The following is an 8,934-nucleotide window of genomic DNA, read 5'->3' on the forward strand; positions in this document are numbered from 1 at the left end:
TCAAGCTTAAATTCAGTTTCCAAGCTGGCAGTCCTCCTAGCTTTACCTCTTAAATCTTTTGTAGGAAATGACATAGTCTTTAAGGCATCAGAAAGTTTCTTGTTGTATTCCTCTTTTAATTCTTTGTTTTTTTAAGATATTATTTATTTACTTACAAGAGACAGAGAGGCAGAGACACAAGCAGAGAGAGAAGCAGGCTCCCACGGAGAGCCGATGTGGGAGTCGATCCCAGGACCCAGGATCACACCCTGAGCCAAAGACAGATGCTCAACCACTGAGCCACCCAGGAGCCCCTCCTCTTTTAATTCTTCAAAGTAGTAACCTTAGTTATACTCAAGATTTCAAGGCTTACCAAGGCTTGCAAAGTCAAATATCGTCTTTAGCCATGACAGATTTCCCTTAAAAAGACAGAAAAGCAATTGCCCTTTTTGCTGAGATGAAAATTTGTTTGTTTATATAGCATCCACTGTATATCAGATATGGTGTTAGATGTGGCTGGAGGAAGACACAAAGTTTACGGTGCTCCTGCGGTGGTGTGAAGGGGTGCCCCGGGAGACTCTTATAAGAATGAGGCCGAAGACTTTGCCTGAGTTGTAATGGCAGAAATACATAGTGACCTATCAGTATGAACTGAGCAGACTCTATTCTTGAATTGATATGCAGAAAAAAGATCCACTACACACCCTGAAGGCAGTAGCATTTTCACTTATTTGGAATTTTTCCCAGAATTAGTTTTTTTCCTAAGAAAAAAACTCTTATATTAAATATCATAGAAGTATAATTATATATAGCACAGCATATAAACTACATGTATTATGTAACTATATTTCTATTAAATAGTTTTAATTTTAGATAACAAACTTAATCAGCCCTTCTTGGGAAGATGCCACAGTTTACCGGGGTTGGAATTCTACTTGGCCGTGACTGCCAAGTGAGATGCCTCTCGGCTGCTGGTCGGGGGTGGGTCGGGGCACTGCTCCAATTGCTCTGTACCAGTCACTAGCACGAGTGATACTAGCAGAGACAGGGTGTGATCGCCAGGAGTGGCTTTACACAACTTGTGCTTAAAGAGTGATTTCGACCAACGTCCATTTGGCCGGCTCTGTGGGAGGCCGTGCACGGGGAGCAGGGGTGCTTGGCACCGTGTTTCTGATGTGTTCCCACCTCACTCTGGCATCCTGGGCCTCTTCCTCACTCCCCTGCTCCTTTGTCTCTGCTCTGTCCTGAACTCTTTTTTTTCTTTCAGCTCAAGTCAAATGGTCAACATCTATAAAGTAAAGATTCTAGGAGGGATAACAACATAATTCAGGGCCAGCAATGGGATGAAATGCCTTGTTGTCTTGGTGGAGAATCTGAGAACACTGGGAAGCCCCGCAGTGGAAACAGGCTCCCAGTAGAAGGCAACCTTCAGAGACAACCTTAGATTTCCTTTACTATTTTCTTTTTTTTTTTTTTTTTTAATTTTTCCATTACTTTATATAAAAAGAAATTAAGGGTGAAGCATGAAATTGTACAAATGCCCATTTTTGGGCATCAGTTTTGGAATTATGCCTGTAAAGATCAAACTTTGTGTTGGACTTCAAGTTAATTTTTCTGTATGTAATTTTATATGAAAAAAGTTTCTTTTTCTTTCCTTTTTTTTTTTTTTTTTTAATTACATGGTTGGAAAAAGACTGAATTTTAAAGTGAGCTCCAAAGAGAATGGTAAAACCCTCAAGATGAGGGATTTGGGATAAACATGTTCTTAGGATTAATGTTGGTTTTCTCACTCATTGGAAAACATATTTTGAAGTATTTGGTTTGGTGTGTTAGGTTTTTTATTTTTTTTAATTTTTTTAAAATTTAAATTCAATTTGCCAACATACAGTATAACACCCAGTGCTCATCCCATCAGGTGCCCTCCTTATTGCCCATCACCCAGTTACCGCACCCCCTGACACTGGCCTCCCCTTCCACAACTGTTTGTTTGTTTCCCAGAGTGGGGAGTCTCTCATGATTTGTCTCCTCTAATTTTTCCTCACTCAGTTTCCCTCTTTTCCCTTATAATCCCTTTCACTATTTCTTATATTCCACATATGAGTGAAATCATATGATGATTGTCCTTCTCCGATTGACTTATATATATACAGTGGAATATTACTCAGCCATCAGAAAGAACAAATATCCACCATTTGCTTTGATGTGGATGGAACTGGAGGGTATTATACTGAGTGAAACAACCTTAGATTTCTTCACAAAAGTGCCCTATTTGGGAATTCCACTTCCATGTGGACTGGAAGCATAACTGAGTGTTGCTATGGGTTGAACTGTGTCTCTCCCACCTCCCACCAAAGATATGCTGAAGTCTTAAACCCCAGTATCTCAAAATGTGACTCTATTTAGAAATAGGGTTCTTGCAGATGTAATGAAGTCATACTGGAGTGGGATAGACCCTGAGTGCAATATGACTGCTGTCCTTATAGAAGGAGGGATATTTAGACACAGACACGCAGGCAGAAAGCTACACGATGATGGAAGTCATGCTATCACAAGCCAAGGAACAGTGGAGCCACCAGAAGATGGAAGACACACAGAAGGATCCTTCCCTTAGCCTCAGAGAAAGCAGAATCTTGCCAACATTTTGTTTTCAGACTTCTGGCCTCCAGAACCTTTAGCTAATACATTTCTGTTGTTTTAAGGCACTCAGTTTGTATTACGTTGTAGCCCTAGGAAACTAACCTTAAGTTAACTGAAAAATAACTCCAAATGCCAGCATTGTACAAGAGCAGGACAAGAAGTAAAGGGAGGGTGGTGGGTTCATAAACTAGCTTCACAATAACCTTGTATTTCTTATTTTAGGGAGATATTCATAATCCACTTCTTTTCCACTGGTCTATTTGCCAGGTCAGATGGGAAAATGCACTTTTGTGATTGTGGGGTATTCTGAGCCTTTGCTCCTAACTCTGAGAACTCTGAGAATTCATGTAGAGTCCAAGGTACTTTGGTTTTAATAAGAAAGAAAACTTGGGACTCCTGGGTGTCTCAGTGGTTGAGCATCTGCCTTTGGTTCAGGTCATGATCTCGGGGTCCTGGGATCGTGTTCCACAATGGGGTCCCCGCAGGGACCCTGCTTCTCCCTCTGCCTGTGTCTCTGCCTCTCTCTGTCTCAGTGTCTCTCATGAAGAAATAAATAAAAAAATTTTTTAAAAGAAGAAAAGAAAGAAAAAAGAAAAAAAAAAGAAAACTCGAGCTAACCTGAACCATACAACAGATCAAGTCTGACATGCTTCCAAAGCTCTTTTCGAACACGGCTTTCTATCATCGCATAAAAAAGCTGAGTGACAAACTCAAGTCATGATTTTTCTCAGTGGATTTTTTTTTCACTTTGCCTTGTGTAGCCTGGAGGTGGGTGATGGATGATGGTGGCAGAACAGGTTCTACGGCAACGACTGGCATCTATTGTGCTCAAGCTTTGAAGCCTCTGCCAAATACAGAATGTGGAAACGTCACCTTTAACCCCCTGTTACAAAAGCCATAAAATGAGTTGGTGTGAGCTCAGGACTTTGCACCATGCAGGCACACAGTAGGCACCCAGAAAATGCAAACCATTATTGTTTCTTCATGAAAGATATATAATCTCAATTTTATATTCAGAACAGTTGCTGAAATTGGCCAAACTCTTGAACTCTACCTATAATCGGAAATTCTACTTCCAGAATAATAAAGTTTTCATGTATCCTGTTGTTTTGAGGCTCAATGAATGGGGATGAAAATGTTCTCAATCTGAGCTTCCAGATGCTTCAAGGAGATGTTTGGAGAAGGGCAGAGTTAATTTCCTCCACCTCCCCACCTCCTGGGGGTGATAGTGGACCAACCCTGCAGAGCACGGACAGGAAGGATGTCCCAGTGTCTATTACTTCACTGTATATGGGAAGATGGGAAAAGAATATTGAGAGAGGAAACAGAAGTGGATAAATACGAGCTATGGGTATAAAGGTGAAAGTAGAGTGTGGGAGATAGGAAAATTGACAGCTCCATACTCTTCAAAAAAAAAAAATTTGTTATGTTAGTCACTTTTATTTTCAAGTGGGTTGGCCTGTATTCTACTCAATTTCACTCTAAATATTAGAATGGTATATTTCAGCCTCAAAATTAAATGTACACTTTTTATTGCTGTTTACAGAAAGCAACACTAAAAATCTAGAGGACTATACATTGACGGCAAGATCACCCAAACAGGTGAAAATCTACTAAGGAGGCACTGAACTAGCTTAAAGAAAAGGCATCACATCTCACCCTGATCCCTATCAGACCTCTGGATCTTGGAATCCTTTTTTTTTATTCATTTTTACTTTTTATATTTTAATGCCATTATAGTAACGTACAGTGCTGTTTAGTTTCACGTATACAATATGGTGATCCAGCAATTCTCTGCATCACTCAGTGCTCATCCTGATGAGTGTCTCTTCATCCCCATCACCTATCTCACCCAACTCCCCACCCACCTCCCCTTTGGTAGCCATCACATCATTCTCTATGGCTAAGAGTGTGTTTTTTGGTTTGTCTCTTTTTTTTTCTTCATTTTGTTTCTTTTTTTTTTTAATTTATTTATGATAGTCATACAGAGAGAGAGAGAGGCAGAGACATAGGCAGAGGGAGAAGCAGGCTCCATGCACCGGGAGCCCGATGTGGGATTCGATCCTAGGTCTCCAGGATCGCGCTCTGGGCCAAAGGCAGGCTCTAAACCGCTGCGCCACCCAGGGATCCCCATTTTGTTTCTTAAATTCTACATATGAGTGAAATAATATGGTATTTGTCTTTCTCTGACTGATTGATTTCACTTAACATTACACTGCCTACATCCATCCATGTCATTACAAATGGCAAGATTTTATTCTCTTTTATGGCTGAATAATATTCTGTTGTGTATGTATCCCACCTCTTCTTTAGGTGTTTTATATTTACCTATCAATGAGCACTTGGGTTGCTTCCATAATTTTGCTTTTGTAAATAATGCTGCTATAAATCTAGGGGCATAAGTAACCCTTGAATTAGTGTTTTCGTATCCTTTGGGAAGGACCCAGCAGTGCAACTACTGGATCAAAAGATAGTTCTATTTTTATCGTTTGAAGGAACCTATTTTCCACAATGGCCGCACCAGTTTGCATTCCCACCAACAGTGCAAGTGGGTTCTTTTTTATCCAAATCTTCACCAACACTTGTTTCTTGTGGGTCTTTTTGTTTTTTGTTTTTGGTTTTTTTTAGCCATTCCATGTGAGGTGATGACCTCATTGTGGTTTTGGTTTATGTTTCCCTGATGATGAGTGATGTTGAGCATATAGTATCTTTTTTTTTTTTTTTAATTTCCAAAGTATCCAAAGGCAAATTCACTCGCACTCACATCCACAAGCCCTAGCCCTCTTCCTTCACCAACACCCAAGAGTAACGAGTCCCCATCTTAACTCTTGGATGTGGTTTCGCCATTCATCCAGACACCAGGCTAAACACCACCCCTGCCCTTCCCTCACCATGTTATTTTTGCTTTTCTCTTCTTCAGTCCACTATCACTTCTGTCCAAATCTAACATGTGTCACTTGAAGCATTATAATAAACAGCCTCCTAGCCAGTCCCCTGCCTCCTACTTCTCTCTGTTCTGCTCGAGAAATGGCTCAAAACCAAGTGAGAACATGGCATTGCCTTGCTTTACAACCACGGTACTTCTCTCGCCTGCAGAATGATGCTGCTGCTCAGCAGGGCAAGTTCTTTCAGAGCATGCCTTAGCCATCTCCTGGTTGGGCCGATGCTGCTGGTGGTCATGAAATCGCACACCCACACATTTATACAAACACACATTTGCTGATTATCAAGAGCCATTTGGTGGTTTTGCTCCTACCGGTTCCTCTGTCTGGCCCCCCTTTTAGCTGCCTGGTGAAGTCTCACCTCCCAAGGACCTAGTTCACCCCATGTCCTCTCACTGGCTTTCCTCAAGCCACCCCTTACCCCCTCCTATCCAGGAAGGGAGCTCACCACCCTATGTGATGGGCAGGCATTGTTCCTCCTGGGTAACCCCCCCCCCGCCCCCGCCGCCACCACCAATAACCAGTAGAATCACTGTGTGGGCCTAGGATGGGATGGTAGGGGCTAGGGCTGGATGATGCTACTCAAGAAAAATCCAATAAATAAGAGAACATCTTTTTAAAGTGACAAAAATGAAACCAAATTAAATGAATAAGGAGTCACTGAAATGAGAAGAATGGAGCACGTGTGACAATGTGTACATATTTTTAACACAAAATGTGACGAGGTGATTTCAGGTCCTTCTTTATTTTCAGGTGGCTTGGCGTGACATTTTGCCCAATCTTATTTTAAGCACTATATAATACAATATAGCCTTAAAAAAAAAAAAAGAACCATTTATTTCCATATTCACCAGGAACAAGTAATTTGTCAGGTGCTCAGAAAACAATCTGATTTCCTTAATAGTGTTGACAGTGCAACTTTTGAATGAGGATGTGGATAAGTAAAAAAGAAAAACATTTGATACATTGTTTCCTTTTTATCTACAGGGATAAACAGATTAGCTAGACTACAGACAGGAATTTTAAAACTCCCAGGAAACACATTTCCTTAGTTACATAATTAAACAATGAGAAACACTTGAGTCTGGGCCACATTCCAAAGGCTGAGATTCAGATACACTGTCAAGAAGTTCAAGGGCATGGTTTGATGACAAACAGGACTGTGCTGAAGCAGATCGGGGTGAATTCATAAGGCCTCTTCTTCTATCTTCTGCCCAGAAGAAAATCAATCCGTTCATTTCACAAATGCAGATTATCTCCAAAAGTCATGTTGGGAACTTTGTTCATCTATCCATTAGGAGAAAATTAACCAGCAGTAAAATCTATGTCCTACTGAAAAGAAAACAGCAGAAAAGAGACAAAGTGTAAATCCTGAACCATCTAGCAAAATATTACAAGAGTTGTCCTTTTAACTCTACAGACCCTAGCTGGAACTTCTTGCCACAAGGATGGTGAAGAGTTAGATTGGGGGAGGTCAATCCAAAAAGGACTGGAAGATGGGGGTCCCTGGGTGGCTCAGTTGGTTGAGTGTCTGACTCTTGATCTCAGCTCAGGTCTTGATCTCAGGGTTGTGAGTTCAGGTCCTGCATTGGGCTCCATGATGCCTACCTAAAAATCAGGGAAATACATACATACATACATACATACATACATACATACATACAAAAGGGCTTGGAAGAATGAGGTCCATAACAGGATAAAGGCAAACCAAATCAAGTCCTACCACAGGGCTGGAGAGTGCTCACTGTTTCCCAGACATAGTGGCACTTAGCCATTTCTGGGCCTTGGTTCTCTCTGCCTCTGCTTGGAATGTCGTTTCCCCACCTCCTCTGGCTCACACATCTTACTAGCCTTTTCTGACCCAGAGCAAATGCATGCCTGCGACCCTTCCATGTTCACCCCATGTCCCCAGACGTGGTGCTCTATGGACATCTTTCTTACAGTGTTTATCTCTCTGAGTCCACAACTGTTTACTTATAATACTATGTCTCCCTCTAAACTAAGCCAGTCTATCTTTCTGTCACCAGCACTAGGCTCAGGGACCACAGAAATGTGTGGTGAAAGAACGAAAAAATTAACATAGCAGTGGGAACTAAGTTTCTGGACACAAGCATGTTGATGTCACCTCTCATTAACCTCTCTAATCCTAGCTTCCAGGACCCCCTTGTCATAAGGAAATACAATGAAATGATTTCTAAAATAACTACAACTCTAAGATTCTTTGGCCATGTCCTTCAATATCAGGGAATTATCTCCGCATAATAAGCCACCCCAAGAATGAATGACTTATTATTATTTATTCTTTCTCTGCAGTTTGATTAGTGGTCTTGGCTGAGCTCACTCGTGCAACTGCATTCAGCTGGCCTGGATGCAGAGCTAAGAGGGACTCACATGTCAGGGGCCTTGGTACTGACTGGGTGCTTTGGTTCCCTCCCAAGCCTCTCACCCACCACCCACTAGACTAACAAACTTACTTGGACAGGCTCTGCTGAACAAGCGAGGATCAAGCCTCCCTTATATCCTCCGTGCTACTATCCATGCACCAGGGTAAGTCACATGACCAAGCCTAGTCAATGTGAAAGGGAGCTCCTTTGTAGTCATTTATTTTCTTTTCTATTTTTTTTAAGGTTTTATTATTTTTTATTCATGAGAAACACAGAGAGAGAAGCGGAGACATAGGCAGAGGGAGAAGCAGGCCCCATGCAGGGAGCCCCGTGCAGGATTTGATCCCCAGACCCCAGGATCTCACCCTGAGTCCAAGGCAGATGCTCAACCATTGAACCACCCAGGTGCCCCTGATTTATATCTTCGAGACTGAAAGTACTGAATCAGTTGGCCTTTGCTGCATGAAAATTATATCAAAAGTCCATGGCTTGCAACAATAACAGCTCATTATTTCTTTTGATTCTGTGGCTTGGCAGGGTGGTACTTCTGGTCTTGCTGCTGACATCCGGGGCTGGGGGCTGAGCTCCCTGCAGGAAGCCTGCTTCTCCCTCTGCCTATGTTTCTGCCTCTCTCTGTGTCTCTCATGAATAAATAAATAAAATCTTGTAAAAAAAATCCTCTAAAATATTTTACAATGGATTTTAAAGTAGCCAAATCTGTCACCAGGATGTCATTTCTTACCAATGTCCTCCCTTACTTTTACCTGCCTTATCATGCAGTTCAAAATTCACATACTTTATAGAGCTCTCTCAAGAAACTTCCTCTTCTCCTAACCGTTTATAGATAAGCACTCCTGCCTCTAGGACATGAGTTTTATTGCTCCTGCAATAAGCAACTTTTTACAGGTGATGTGACTAACAAGTGGCCCCACCAGGAATTCTGAATCCTAGGTCATTACTTCTCCTGGGTGTCTTCCAGCTGACTAATCCTC

The sequence above is a fragment of the Canis aureus genome, chromosome 15 (genome assembly GCF_053574225.1).
Source record: "Canis aureus isolate CA01 chromosome 15, VMU_Caureus_v.1.0, whole genome shotgun sequence".
Classification (NCBI taxonomy): domain Eukaryota; kingdom Metazoa; phylum Chordata; class Mammalia; order Carnivora; family Canidae; genus Canis; species Canis aureus.